This window comes from Palaemon carinicauda, chromosome 5 (genome assembly GCF_036898095.1).
Source record: "Palaemon carinicauda isolate YSFRI2023 chromosome 5, ASM3689809v2, whole genome shotgun sequence".
NCBI classification, from domain to species: Eukaryota; Metazoa; Arthropoda; class Malacostraca; order Decapoda; family Palaemonidae; genus Palaemon; species Palaemon carinicauda.
This window is the reverse complement of record NC_090729.1, coordinates 173,019,468-173,035,664: the sequence shown is the minus strand read 5'-3', so window position 1 is coordinate 173,035,664 and position 16,197 is coordinate 173,019,468. Positions and strand designations below refer to the sequence as shown.

General features: G+C 42.5%; 1 protein-coding gene across 4 annotated transcripts in view; it reads left to right on the top strand.

Annotated features, from left to right (window-relative positions):
* Window positions 1-6,859: 6,859 nt before the first annotated feature.
* Window positions 6,860-16,197, top strand: part of LOC137641618 (uncharacterized) — a 115,430-nt gene continuing 106,092 nt past the window's right edge. For all 4 annotated transcript variants that reach the window (XR_011044560.1, XR_011044561.1, XM_068374352.1 and 1 more), the window contains exon 1: window positions 6,860-6,965. The gene's annotated coding sequence lies outside the window, so the exon portion shown is untranslated. The remainder of the gene's footprint in view (window positions 6,966-16,197) is intronic.

Sequence of the window (16,197 nt, the reverse complement as noted above, 5' to 3'; positions counted from 1 at the left end):
ACAATGCTAATTTTATCGGTAAATCATATCATGGCCTAACTTTCTAACCTAACCAAACTTGATAAAATATCTCAACTGAGCAAGTAGGCCTTGAACTCACCTCGCCTAGCTTGCGCTGAAAAAAAAAAATATGCAAGTTATGCAACTTATACTTACCAAGATACAAAACAGTGTTAGGCGACATATAGATGTAACTAACAAAGAATAAAATAGAGGTATATGGAGTTTGATCTCATTCAGAGAACGCAATTCTTTTATGTCCATTGGTAGTCGGTGCTCCTTTGATACTTCCATTTCACTTTTTTCATCATGCATTTCACTTCATTTCATTCCAGTTCAACCATTTCATCTGATTTCAGATTTTATTAGAACCAATTTTTAAACATATTAATGAAAAAATATTCATGTAGAGTTATTCCAATGAGTAGTTCTCCCTAAGCAATTGTGGTCCCAGGTAAAAAAATTATACAAAACTCAGCCAATGTGAACTTTTCGCGAAATTAGCTTCGGGCGACTCCCTGTTCAGAAAACTTCCATATCGAAATTCCACCACTAGCATGTCTATCCCTTTTGCATATATGTCACTGAATTTTAAATTGTGCTCACTCTCAGATATTGGATTCTTTCAGTAATGCTTCACTCTACTCCACATGTATTCCTGCATATATACAGTATACATACATACATACATATATATATATATATATATATATATATATATATATATATATATATATATAACTATATATATATGTGTGTGCACAGTATATATATATATATATATATATATATATATATATATATATATATGAAGTTGAACAAACTTCCCATAAGTAATACCAAAACTATGAAAACGCAAAATTACTTTTACCAGCTCATTATTATTTCGCAAATACAATGACAGTGTCACATTTTCTATAGCTTTGATCTCATTCACGATTCGAGGTCAAGGTGAAATTCGTTGTCTATATCTCGCATACTTTTACATTTAGAGTTTGATCTCTCTGGCGAGTTTTACGAACTAGGATACCAATGCACCGATTCAATGCATGTTTAATCTCTATAACCTCATCTCCCATGGAATGTAGAATTTGATAATATTTGCTTCATGGCATTAATAATCAGTCTTGCATTTTCAAAGCAAGTTTATTTAAGAAACAATGCACGTTCTTACCGGCAAACACTGACGATGGTTAAGGAAAATCTTGCTAAAAGTGAAAGTGAAAGTTATGATAGATATATTTTCTGCTTTGTATTAGAAAGCAGCCTATAAAAGAAAAACGTCATTGCTTGTGATTCCAATGATTTACTCTCTTTAGTCCCTTGCGTTTCTTTGTGACTGACGAATTAAGTTTTGCATAGGCATATTGCAATGAAGACTAGCATTCCCTGTTTCCTTTCTGTACGGGGCTATTTTTCCCTGTTGGAGCCCTTGGGCTTATAACATCTTTCTTTTCCAACTAGGGTTGTAGCATAGCTTCTAATGATAATAATAATCAGCCATTGCTAGTCTACTGCAGGATAAACGCCCCATATCTGTTTATGGTCTTCCTATGCCAGTTTATGACCTCTAATTTTCTTAGTTCCTCAATTCATCGTCTTCTCTTCCTTCCCCTGCTTCTTTTGCTATGTCTATGGACCCATTCTTTTATTCTTAATGTCCACCTATTAGCTCTCAGTGTCATTATATGTCCTGTCCACGTCCATTTTTTTCTTACATCATAGAGAACGCTAAATGCTACATATTAATCAACAAATCCATGTGGTTCAGTTATATATATATATATATATATATATATATATATATATATATATATAAACATATATATAGTATATATATATTTGTATGTATATACTGTATATACAGTATATATATATATATATATATATATATATATATATATATATATATATATATATATATGTGTGTGTGTGTGTGTGTGTGTGTGTGTGTATGGAGAGAGAGAGAGAGAGAGAGAGAGAGAGAGAGAGAGAGAGAGAGAGAGAGAGAGAGAGAGAGAGAGAGAGAGATTATCTATTATATAGAGTATTTTGTGTTAACTTCCTTTAATCGTTCCTCATTATCTTTAAGAGCCATTGTAACTATTGATTTTTTTTTTCAAGAAACAAGTAGCATACTTTCCTTATATAAATCAACTTATTGATCGTAAACAGAAAAAGAAAACAATAAATCAGAAGTTAAAAATATCACCCACTATTGTTCAATCCGTTCATCCTATTTCAATTTTCTTCTCCCGATGGGGGAACGGGTTTAGCGTCGTCAGTACCCCTGACGTGGTGAACTGTAGGCCTAGGCATTACTTAAAGGTCTTAATAGCGTTCCTTCGGTCTCTAGCTGCACTCTGTTGTAGGTCCCAGCGTTCCTCGTCACCCCTTCTTCAGCACTATGATTGTGAGTCCATTACTATAAGCGTAGATGAAAAGCGCTGCAATCTGTAGACAATTTATTGTCATTAGTTATTTCCTAAACAGACAGCACAACTTACATACTATTATTTCTCAACTTCCAGAGCCTGACTAATATTTCGGGCAGCTTCTTTGGTTGGTAATTTTATCTTCTTTAATTTTAAGCCACGGCTTCTAAATTCTCTTAATTCTTCACAGCTAAACATATGGTCTGTTGTATCGAGTACCCTCTACTTTACCTCCCTCTTCATTTCTTTCCATATTTCTGCCCAACTTCTTTCAACTTTCACTTCATAGTGTAACTACAAATTTTCCCCCCGTTGCACTTAGGTTACTAGGTAGCCTATTAAATGGATCTATTTTGTTTTAATTGTTCATTACTTCTCATATAGTTTATTCATTTCCTTATTCCCTTTCCTCACTTGGCTATTTCTCTGTTGGAGCTCTTGGACCTAAAGCATCCAGCTTTTCCAACTAGGGTTGTAGCTTGGCTAGTAATAATGATAATAATGACATTAGAATTACATAGGCATGGTAAAAGATTAGGTACAAATAGCAGAATATATTTTCCATCGGTATTAAAGTATAATTTGTAAAATAAAATACAGTATAATGTTTTCAGACAATTAATGATCTCGGTTTTCCACAAGAAAGTACTGAAACTTGAATAAAGGTTTCGCCAAATAACGTAGGTGTCACCCACATAAAAAAGGTCCAACATTACTACAGATAAGTTTGAATTAATTACAGCGTATTGAAATGAGATATTAGGTATTAATTTGATTAATTATTTGTAGAAGTTAATTCCTTCTCGAAATTTATAACTAAGGAAAGGGCTGGAAGTATTGTTAACAGAACTCGCATAATGGGCAAACAAGACAGATCGTTAAAATTAGCTATTTGTGGTTGTAACCAGTTTGACAACGTAAGTCGAATAACGAATTCAATTGAATGCAGGCTTTCTGTCTCTGTGGTAACTCCCTTTTCGTTATTATAAACTATATCATAATAAATTCTCTCTCTCTCTCTCTCTCTCTCTCTCTCTCTCTCTCTCTCTCTCTCTCTCTCTCTCTCTCTCTCTCTCTCTATATATATATATATATATATATTGCACTCTAAGAGATATTAGCTCACCAAACTTTCAATTGGGCTCCACAAAGCTCAAGAAGAGTTGCAGGACCCAGGGCTAGATGGTTGAAGCCTATGATACGTGAAGTAGATGATGAACGGAGAATTGATGTAAAAGCTAATCTAACCCAGGCCCTTTACACCAGTAGGCGTGAGAGATGATGATGAGATATATATATATATATATATATATATATATATATATATATATATATATATAGGCCTATATATATATATATATATATATATATATATATTGTATATCTTTCTTTAATTATATTGTAAATTTTATCACGATTTATGACTAGCCTATAATGACTCATATTTTAGTGATTATCTAATCTACCCTTGAAGGCACTTATTGAAGGAACACTTTTCAGTGAGATCATTCCGAGAATTTACAACACGAATACTAAATACATTAGCTCTTGTGACAATTCTAACATGGCCTCTTTTCTTTAAGTTTGTGGATAGCTGTACGTGTGTTGTTAGTATTAAATTCAAAATAGTTATTCATATTTACATTCTCAAGCCCATGGAGGACCTTTTAAACTTAGATCAGATCGTTTCGAAGTCCAAGTCTTCGTTGCCGAGTTATGCAATTCCTATACTCATTTTTTTTAATGAGGCGCATTTGCACCGACTCGCAGCGGTACCCTTTTAGCTCGGAAAAGTTTCCTGCTATCTGATTGGTTAGAAATATCTTGTCCAACCAATCAGCGATCAGGAAACTTTTCCGAACGAAAAGGGCATCCCTTCGAGTCGGTGTAAATCTGCCTCACTAAAAAGAATTGACTATAGTTTCCTGCATTTTGTCTCATAAGGCAAATCCATTCATCCAGATGCAGATTTAGTCACTCTCCTTTGGACTGTTTCCAGGTCTTCAATGTCCTTTTTATAGTATGGTGACCAAGCGTTGAACAGCATACTCAAAGTGCGGACTGACCGAAGAACTGTCTTGGGGTAGAGTTCTCGTGTTTGAGGGTAACACTCGGCCACATTATTCCATCATATTTCTATTTCTCTGGGTTTTTTTCTTTTAAGTTTTCATAGGTTATATATGAAAGATTTATTTTAATGTTGTTACCTAAGATATTTTGTTTTAATAGTTCATTGCTTTTCGTAGTTTATTTATTTCCTTTCCTCACTGAACAAGTTTCCCTGTTGGAGACCTTGGGCTTATAGCATACTGCTTTTCCAACTATGGTTGCAGCTTAGCAAGTAATAATAATAATAATAATAATAATAATAATAATAATAATAATAATAATAATAATAATAATAATAATAATAATAATAATAATAATGTGCGACGACACATCAATGTTTATATAGGGGAAACTCCTCTTAATCAATCCCACTACTTTATTAGCTTAAGCCACTATGATGCTGCCAATATGTGGGTCAGGTTTTAAATACTTTGCAATGGGAACTCCTTTAGGTCTCTTTCACTTTCTGTTCGTCTAGTCTTTATCATTCACTTTGTAAGAAATTTCAGTGTTCCTATGTCCAATGTGTATTGTTGCACATTGGTCTGGATTAAATGCTAACAACCAGTTCGCACTCCAACATTGAAGCTTTTGAATGTCTTTTTGTAGCCTGAATGTCTTTTTGTAGCCTGAATGTCTTTTTGTAGCCTGAATGTCTTCATCAGAGTTAATTCTAACAAAATTTTGTGCATCGTCTGCAAACACCAAGGCAGGGCATTGAAGTTCGTCTACTAAATCATTCATTATAACCAAAAATAAAGGTGGCCCACGAACAGACCCCTGTGACACTCGTGATCAACATGCCTCTCATCTAGCACTAAAATCACGAGTACACAGGGGTCTGTTCGTAGGCCACCTTTCTTTTTTTTTTTGTCTACATCTTTTCCCACTTCTATGTGGGGTCGATGTTGACAAAGAAGAAGAAGAAAGGTGGCCAACGAACAGACCCCTGTGACACTCGTAGGCCACCTTTCTTCTTCTTCTTCTTTTTTGTCAACATCGACCCCACATTCATCTTTTCCCACTTCTATGTGGGGTCGATGTTGACAAAGAAGAAGAAGAAGAAGAAGAAAGGTGGCCAACGAACAGACCCCTGTGACACTTGTAGGCCACCTATCTTCTTCTTCTTTTTTGTCAACATCGACCCCACATAGAAGTGGGAAAAGATGTAGACAAAGAAGAAGAAAGGTGGCCTACGAACAGACCTCTGAGGCACTCGTGATATTACTGCTAGATGAGAGGCATGTTGATCCCAAATTTTAAGAAACTGATTTCTATCTGCTAGAAAGTCCCTGATCCACTCCAACACACAACCTCCAATACCATAACCATACAATATAATAAAAGACTCCTATATGAAACTATCAAATGCCTTCCTACAGTCTAGATAATTAACATCAACAGGTATCTGTAAATCAACTACTTTTGTTAGTACTCGGTATTTTCAAGTACTCTAAGAAAACCATGCTGCCTTCCACTGAAGATATCATTTGAGTCTTAAATGCTCTATCAACTTATTTCTAATGGTAGTATCATATATTTTACTTACTACACTTGTTAAGGATACAGCTAGGTCGTTCATTGATAGGATCCAACTTATTGTCCTTATTAAAAGTTAAAAAAAAAATCTCAATTTTCCATCTGGTGCCTTTGATTTGTTGGCACCGATCTTCTTAAGTAACCTACCATGGAACAGTATCTAAATCAACTATTACGTTTTCTAAGGTAGGTCCATCATACCTGTCACCTACAATTGGTACGTTCAAATCTAAAGCTTGATTTAATTCATTAGCTGTTTCAAAATCATTCTCATTCATGAACCCGTTTCTTTTCTTTACTCTCATCTTGTATTAAGTCTCAACACATTCTTCTAAGTTTAGTCCTGCTTCTGATGCTCTAAAGTGCTTGGGATTACATTTAATTTAATTTGAGAGTTTCTTTTCAAAAACAATATTGGTCAGATTTAATATAGCATTTGCTTTATTCATTTCTTATTTATACCTCTCTGTCCTGGGGGATTTATTCTTGCCCTAAGTCTTTTCCATGTTGTTCGCTGTTTCTTTTACCAAAAGAAAAAAAAAATGATTCCTCACTTCTTCATTAGCCTTTCCAAGTACTACTTTTTTGACACATATTTCTCATTTAACACAGAGTATATCTTCAAAAATATTCCACCGCTAAACGAAAAATGTAAGAAACATTCGTTTACTTGGAAAATGTCTATAAATGTAGAAAAAAAGGTGCTAACATATATCGCTTAAAAAGACAATTAAAACTGAACACAGAATCACAGATGGCGCCACTTGTCTTAACAAGGAGCACGAAGACAGGAGCAAAGAAATCCTCCTTCCTTGATTTCTTTCTTTTTACCTAAAGTACTTATGAAAGGTCTTTTGCTAGTGGACGTCGACGTTGTAACAGGTAAATAAATGCACGAAAATTTTGTGTTGCGTATGTATTTTTCACTTTGGTAAATAAGAATCATGAATACTTAAGCAATTTTTAGTAGAAGCTGTATTAAAGCTACAGTACATGTCGTCCATTTATGCATACTGTTGATAGTGTTTTTTAAATGTATTTTCTTGACCACTGCATAAATGTTTCAAGTGCACCATTTATGCATACTGTTCAGATGAGAAAAGTGTTTTTTAAATGAAATTTCTTGACCACTGCCAAAAAATTTTAAGTGCACCATTTAGGCAATTGTTTACAACAGCATGCTCTCCATTTACTCCAAAATAATGCAATCCTGCAGTTCTAATCTTCTTGCACGGTAATTAGGTGGTTATTTAAATCCTGGGAAAGGAATAATTAAGATAGATTGAGAAAGGGGAAAGGGGTTATAATAAGAATATAGCTCGGTTTTTTCACTAAACGACTTGGAACTCACATATATTAACATGGTCAACCAATCATAATTCGTGATGCCAGCGTACATAAAACGGATTTTGAGCGAAGCGAAAAATCTATTTTTGGGTGAGATAGCCATGGCGTCCTGATGGAAGGTTCCTTTTTGGTAGCTTCCTTGGGTAAATAACTACTAAGATATTCTCAGAGAATTTAACCACAGGTTATCACAGAATTCTAACTTCTGGAGCGAGTATCCTAAAGGTTTCCCTTTTAAGACATCGTATATCAACAGGGGACGCATGTATTAACGCGCCACATAGCTATCTACACCCCGAACAGAGTTAATGCTTCGGTGTGTAAGGGCTGAGAATAGCTGGGAGCCGTTCCATAGCTAATCTCATTCGTGGCTACTACTGATACTCGAGACGTAAACAAACGGGCGCCATTGCTTAAATGACGTCACGTCTGTCTTCATCCTGAAGCCAGTTGCTTGCCCATCACCATGATACAGCAGAGCAGGGTGGGACCTTAAAACTGGACGAAGTAGCAGGGAGGGTCCATCAGGACGCCATGGCTATCTCACCCAAAAATAGATTTTTCGCTTCGCTCAAAATCCGTTTTTGGGCTCAAGCCATGGCGTCCTGATGGAAGAATACCAGAGAATCAATGTATCGTGGTAGATTTTCCCCTAATAGTAAGTGCCAAGGTATTGACAAATTAGCATAGTAATCTTGGTAAAGAACCGTAGGGAAGAAGCATCCTGCCCCCCTTGGCAGTGAAGTTCCCACGGGCTATGCCGACGTCAAAGTGGTATTGAAGGGCTATTCATTCTGATAGAAGAACTTGAAGGACTTGGAGATGAAGCTGAATGTTTGGTATTTGTATAGGAACATTCTGAAAGCAGACTAGTGGTGGTTGTGCACTGTATGTCGAGAAGGATGATTCATCTCTAGGGTATGAAGAGTAAGTATTCGTATTGGAACATACATAATCAGAGTGAATATAAATTAAGAGTTAGTGTCTTAATTTCTCCATAACCATAAGGAAAAGGGGATAATAAAACTATGACAAGCATGTATTTCATAGTAAGTAGGAGCTGATTGAGACGCACAGATAATAAAATAGAAATTTTATTTCACAAATGCAGAAATTAAATAAATTACAGCAATAAGTAAAGTTCATTTACATTAATTATAATGTACATAGTAATAAAGACTTGTTCTTGAATCTGAAAGGGAATTTCAAGTTTATTAGTAGGCACTCGTTCTCGAGGAACGCAAGTCTTGATTAAAACACATCATGCTCAGGGCATGCGGCACTTATGTGACAACTATGACATTTCACCTGGGATAAGAACAGTTATAAAAGCACTAAGTGTTTTCAACATCACTGTATCGCTCGAGGGTCAACATAGGCACCCGAAGAGTTAGAGTCCCAAGTAACTCACTGTTCTACGCAGAGTTAGGTGCAGGTTTCATAACACTACCTGCGGCTACCACAAAATGTTTGACTTCGTGCACTTGTTTCGCATAATGTTTAAAGAAAACGCGCGAGGACTTCCAGCCCGTGAAGTTTTTAAGGCTTTCAAAGTCCATGCTCTGAAAGAAATTCAGAGATGATGCAACTTTCCTAGGATCATGACCAGCGGGTGTACTGTCGGGATCCGCTCTGCGAATGAAGTAGGTGATTTTCGCTCTTAATTGTTTCAGTGACAGGTCGCTGCCCGATGTTTCTCCTTTGAAGAGTTGGCCTCCACCAAAGTTCGAAGTTCTGCGAAGATAGACCTTGAGGCTCTCTACTGGGCATAGAGAGACATCTTCCTTCAGGGGACATATTCTCCAGGGGCCCCATCTTTTGGTGGGTAATTCATTTTTGGCGAGAAACGTCGGATCAGGGGAGAGGGTAACGTCTCCTGTATCGGTAAACAGGATGTGTCCTCCTTCTCTTGATAATGCCACTATTTCGCTGACTCGAGCTCCTGAAGCAAGAGCAAAGAGAAATATAACTTTCTGAGTCAGATCCTTGAGAGGGCATGAATCATTATCCAAGTTGGAAGCGAAATGGAGCACCTTGTCTAGTGACCAGGAGATCGGTTTCGGTGGGGGTGCTGGGCGTAGGCGAGCACATGCTTTCGGTAGTTTGTTGAAGATGTCGCTGGACAGATCAATTTGGAAAGCATATAGAATTGGTCTGGTCAAGGCCGATTTGCAGGTTGAAATCGTATTGGCTGCTAATCCCTGTCCATGAAGGTGAATAAAGAAGGACATGCAGAAATCAATCGTGATTTCTTTAGGATTTTTTGTCTTGACAAAGGAGACCCATTTCCTCCAGGATGATTCGTATTGCCGTCTTGTGGATTCGGTCTTGTATTCCTCTAGGAAGTCCAGACTTTTCTTCGAGATCCCAAACCTCTTCTTTGCGGCTAGGGAGAGAAAATCATGAGATGAAGGTCCTTGATTTTCGATGATGAAGCGAAGACAGTCGACTTCTGTACTTGTTGAGAGAGAACTGGGCCCGGGAGAGGGATCAGCTTGGGCTGCAGCTCCAGGACCAGGGGGTACCAGTTGCTCCGGAGCCACTAGGGCCGCTGTCCCTTTGAAGGTTCTCAGTTTGGAGAGGACTTTCAACAGAAGGTTGGTGGGAGGGAACAGGTAGATCTTGGACCATCTGTTCCAGTCCAGTGACATGGCATCCACTGCTTCTGCCTTGGGGTCCTCGTACGGGGCCACATATCGAGGAAGTTGATTGTTGTCGCTCGTTGCAAAGAGATCTATCTGTAGTTCTGGGACTTGGTGAGAGATGAAGGAGAACGATCTTGCGTCTAGAGACCATTCCGACTCTATCGGGTTTGTCCGAGATAGAGCATCCGCTGTCACGTTGCGGAATCCTTGTAGGTGAACTGCAGACAGGTGCCACTTCTTCTTCTCCGCCAGACGGAAGATTGGGAGGAGCACCTGATTTATCTGGGGCGATCTTGAGCCTTGGCGATTGAGACAACGAACTACCACCGAGTTGTCTAGGGTTAGACGAATGTGGATCGAGGGCGGCGGGGATAATTTCTTCAGAGTTAGAAGGACCGCCATGGCCTCCAAGATGTTGATATGGAACGTCTTGAACAGGGGAGACCAGGTGCCTTGAGCCTGTTTTTGGTGGGAGTGACCTCCCCAACCCTCCAGCGAAGCGTCCGTGTGGATGTTGAGTGATGGAGGGGGGTGTTGAAGAGGAATGGACCTTTTCAGGGCCTTTGCTTCTGACCACGGCTTTAGGAGAAGTCGAAGTCTGTTTGGAAGCCGTCTCTTGAGGTCTCTTCGAGCGATGGATGCAGAACGTCTCCAGACTCCCGCGGCATCCTTTAGCTGTGCACGAAGCACTGGGTTTGTTACTGAGGCGAACTGTAGAGAGCCTAGAACTCGTTCCTGCTGGCGTCTTGAAATTCGTTTGGATTTCAGCAGTCGCTTGACAGACCCTGCTATTTCCTTCCTTTTCTTCTGGGGGATCGAAAGGCGGTGTGACTGAAGGTTCCATTGGATTCCCAACCACTGGAACTTCTGAGCTGGAGAGAGGCGAGATTTCTTCTCGTTGATCTTGAATCCCAGGTGTTCTAGGTACTGGGTGACTTTGTTGCAAGATTTTACACAATCTTCGGGCGATGGAGCCCAGACTAGCCAGTCGTCGAGGTAGACCATCACCTGGACGTTTCGGAGGCGGAGCTGTTGTACTATGGCGTCCGCCAGCTTTGTGAAGATCCGAGGGGCCACGTTGAGGCCGAAGGGCATGGCCCGGAAGGCGTAGCTTTTCCTTTGGAGTCGAAATCCTAGGTAGGAGGAAGCGTGATGGTTCATTGGAACGTGCCAGTAGGCATCCGCCAGGTCTATTGAGACCGTGTAGGAACCTCGAGGCAGAAGGGTCCTTATCTGTTGAAGAGTCAGCATCTTGAACTTGTCGTTCGCTATGAACTTGTTGAGGGGGGATAAGTCCAGAATGACTCTGAGTTTGTCGGAGTCTTTCTTGGGGACACAAAACAGTCTCCCTTGGAACCTGGTGGACTTTACCTTCCGTATCACCTTCTTGTTCAAGAGATCTAGGACATATTCTTCCAGAAGGGGGGTTGATTGTTGGAAGAATTGCTGGAAGGTTGGGGGTGGTTGAGTCCAACTCCAGCCTAGACCCTTCTTGACGATGCTGTGTGCCCAGGGATCGAAGGTCCAACGATCCTGGAATTGGCGGAGTCTTCCTCCCACCGGAAGCACTTCATTGCTTCTGGTGTCCCGAGGGCTTGCTGCCTCGGCCGCTAGCTCCCTTTCCTCCTCTGCCTCTGGAGGGACGGCGAGATGCGTCTCTGCTTGCACCTCTGTTTGAGCCTCTACCTTTGGGACGAAAGGTAGTTGTATGTTGCTCGAAAGCAGGGGTGAAGACCGGTGACTGTGACAACACCGGTTGGGTGACCAATTGAAAGGTCTGTTGTGGCTGAGCTGCCACTTGGGAGGTAGCGGGTCCCGGAAACTGACGTCTATGTTGACGTTGCTGGGGTTTCTGTTTAAGGGATTTCCTCATAGGTTGAGGTCCGTCGTCCTGAGAGGGTTTCCTTTTTCTTGACATGCCCCACTTGTGGAGAAGGTTCCTATTCTCCGTGGCGGCTTTGTCAGTGATTTCCTTCACAAGGTCAGAAGGAAAGAGGTGTTTGCCCCAGATGTTGAAGGAAATCAGCCTCCGGGGTTCGTGTTTCACAGTGGCACCTGCGAACACGAATTCACGACAGGCTCTCCGAGCCTTCATGAAGTGGTACAAGTCCTTCATCACTGTAGTCATGTGGGATTTGGAGAGTACCATGTAGTGGTCTGGTACTCTGGTGTCACAGGCCATAATTTCAAGTTGGACTTGGTGAGACATAGATGCTGCGAGCCTCTCCTTCGTATCTTGTTCCCGACGAAGGAGGTGATCGTTGAGCTTAGGGAGGTCTTCATTAAACTGACGTCCGGCGACGTCAGGATCTAGCTTTCCCACGACGAAAGTATGCTGGATATCCTTCCAGTGTCGAGCGTCAGGGGGAGTAACTATGGAGAAGGGTCTGCATTCCTCCAGTGCAGGGCAGGCTTTCCCCTCTTCCACAGCCTTCAGGCACGCAGCGAAGGCCTTTTCCAAGAATGGAAGTACCGCATTTTCAGGTGCGACATAAGTAGGGTGCTTCTTGCTCAGGGCCGGAAGCTTAGAGCATGTAAAACCCCTACTCTTGAATGTATTGGCTAGCATAGCCTGGGCCTTAGCGAGATCGAACACTATCTCTTCCTTCGGTTCGGTCTCTTCCTTCGAGGCAGGTTCGGAACGAAGTCGGACGTAACAGTCCGGGTAGGCCTCAAAGTTTGGGAAGAACTCCACGTCTTCCAAAGGGACCGTGCCGATCTTGTCGCTGACAAAGATCCTGCCGGTCGCGATAACCATATGCTCAGCATACCTCCACGGGTTGGCATGTGAGCAAGCGGGGAGATCCTTAACCGAAATCCTTTTCGGTTCTCTGGATCCCATCATGGACCTGATGAACTCCTGATTCTCCTTTAACCTGTCGTCCATGACGGCTCTAATCAACCGGATCATTTCTTGAGTGGAAGAAGAGGGATCCGGGGTCGTGGAGGTAGACGGGATAGATACTTCCGTCGGTGTAGGAGTAGGAGCGGAGATGGAAGGAGGAGCGACCTCTTGCTCCGACTCGGCGTATTCCACCTGGTCTTCGGTATCTTCAGCTCCTTGAGCCATAAGAGTCTTCTCAGTGTCTTCCGAGACGTCCGACATATGTTCGTCATCTTCAGAATCCAGGCGGCACTCGTGCATGGACTGAGCCATGACAACATCAGGTTCCACTGTAATTTGGACAGTGGGAATCGCATCCTTGGGAACCACAGAATCAGGGGAGGCCTTAGGGAACAGGAGTGACCTCAATTCTTCAGTGGCCAGGTACGGTCCGGTGGCATTCTTCTGGAAGCCACGCACCCACTTGCGTAACTTCTCCCGAGAAATGTCCCTGACCTCCGCTGAGGGAGGGTTATGGAAGGCATCAACTAGGTGAGCCTGGCAGACCGTACAATTCAGTGGGTTCCAGAATTTCAGATCCCCTTTCTTGTCAGCACAAGGGGCGTGAGTCCGGCAAGCCGTATGCCCGTAGAAGTGCGGGCGTTTCACAGCGCAGAAGTCGAAGTCACACTTCGTCTGCTCCTCCTGTGGAAGAAAGAGAAAATGAGTATGGGGGGGAGTCATAAGAATGGCTCTTAAGCTAAGTTAACATTAATCATTAATTTTAAATTAATGAAGGGAGTGATGCATAGAGATTGAAGTAGTAAAGAAAACATACTCCATGCATCCCGCCCGGCTGGCTACCGCAAGCTTTATCCATGGGTAATCCGAGATGGCCAAAGGCACAGGATAGTATTCCCTGAAATTCCACAGGGCAATGGAATTCCGTGGAAAACCAAGGATAAGTTTGGGACTGAGATCAATCAGTCCCAGATTAGGGAGTTAACAGGTCCCTTAAGGTAACTGCTTCCGGCAACCAGCCGCGCTAAGATGCACGCAGCATGCTGGAATATTGAAGAATGCAAAGGGACAGCATGCTTACTAATAGAACAGTACCAAGGCACTGGTCTAAAGAGTGTAACAGGCTATCTATTTGCAGTGTAGGGCTATCAGTATACACGTGATAGATAGGAGAAGGGGGTGCAAGTATCCTTGACGCCTCCAGGAGGTTCCGGCAGACCTCCGGCACGCCGGAGGCCGCTCCAGCAGAGTTTCTGGCATTAGGACAGACAATATGTAAGTCAAGAGTAAAGCCAGGGTGGCGGCCGCCGGCACAACGGCGGCACGCCGGCAGAGGAGCGACGGCTCCGGCGGTCGGAGGATGCCGGATTGGTGACTGGGATAAGGATGGTTATAGCTGAACCAGGTTGCCGGCAGTGAATGCCGGCACTCCGGTGGCCGACCGGCTGGCGGACGGTGAAGCTAGAAGGAAGGAGGAAGGCCGTCGGCGGGAGCCGGCGGCGGTCGACAGTCCCCCGGCAAGCGGAGGGGCTGGCGGCAGAGGGAAGGGGAGAGTCGCCAAGGTAGGAGGCAGGTATCGCCGACAGTGGAGGCGGCAAGGGACCGGCACCCGGATAGTGAGAGACAGGGGGAGGGATGTAAGAAGTCCAGCCATGGAATCCAGACATCCCCCCCTGAGAGGGTGTACCCATGATAGAGGCAGGCTCTATCACCCAGGAGCTGGGGTCGCAGAGGACCGGGGGCTAGGGTAGCCCAAGGGAGGACTAGGGGACACCCAAGAGGGGAGAGACCTCCACATGCAGAACGCATCCAGTGGCTAACCCCATAGGACACTATGAAGGGTATATGTACCAGAGCGGACTGCACAGGGAAGCTCAAGGTAGCCCTATCACTCCGCCTTGAGGAGGAGTTGTAGGACAGGGGACAGATGGGTATAGACTAACCTAAGTGTAGGCTAGGCTATACAAGAGATAGGTGGGGAGGGGAGAAGAGAAGAGTCTTCCAAGGAAGGGGATCTGTACCAGAGCGGCCACTAGGGAAAAGGAGGACACTCCCTAACCTAAGATAAGGCCGCCAGGCTGAAACGGTGCATGAGTAAAGTTTCAGCAGGGGACAGAGTAACCTTCCAAAACCTAACCTAGAACAGGGCTAGGAGTCCTGAACTAGGAAGGATAGAAGACATATCGCTATGGCAGGGCAGTCATAGACTATTCCTAGCCATAGAGGAAGGGCTAGCCTAACCTCACTCTCGGACGCAACCCTAAGGGGGGGTCATTCCCTTAGGGAGGACTGAGAGGCGATGAATACTCCATTAGACACTTGATCCCCTTACTCAGAAAGGAAATCAAGGCTAAACAGAGGGAGTGCCAAGGCAGGGGATGAAGGAAGCATATAGGGGTCCTACCAGGTTAGGAAGGGACACTAACTAACCTATCCCCTATATGGTCCCTGAAGGCGAAAAAACACTTGCATCACGGTCGAAAGTATTGTAAAATAATGCCACTATCTTCATAACTTAGCCTAGGATCACTAATAAAATCATGCATGAACACTTATATACAGGTGCTCTGGCCTGGGGGCTATAGAAGCCGACTGGTATGAGGTCAATCGATGACCGATAAAAAGTGTCGAAACACGATATAAAAGTTCCTAGCTATGAAGACTAAATAAACTAATGTAATCGATTATTAAATAAGGCCGGAAGCGTTGTTGTGGCTAACTAAATAAGGCATGCATAACAACAACGACGCCATAAAATGGCGGGTCCGGTAGAGGCACAGCTCTGCCACAAAACAGCAATTATCTCGGAAAGTAATATTTACTTTACGGTCAGAGCTTAACTAAACAATACTGGAACCTTGTACTCAACTTTCCAGAAGAAGGCGAGGCTGAAGGTAGCGACATTACGTAGATGCAAAGCGATAAGTGAAGCACAGGGAAAATCCGTCTAAGTAGGGCGAGCTACTGAACAAAGGATGAAGACGGACGTGACGTCATTTAAGCAATGGCGCCCGTTTGTTTACGTCTCGAGTATCAGTAGTAGCCACGAATGAGATTAGCTATGGAACGGCTCCCAGCTATTCTCAGCCCTTACACACCGAAGCATTAACTCTGTTCGGGGTGTAGATAGCTATGTGGCGCGTTAATACATGCGTCCCCTGTTGATATACGATGTCTTAAAAGGGAAACCTTTAGGATACTCGCTCCAGAAGTTAGAATTCTGTGATAACCTGTGGTTAAATTCTCTGGGAATATCTTAGTAGTTATTTACCCAAGG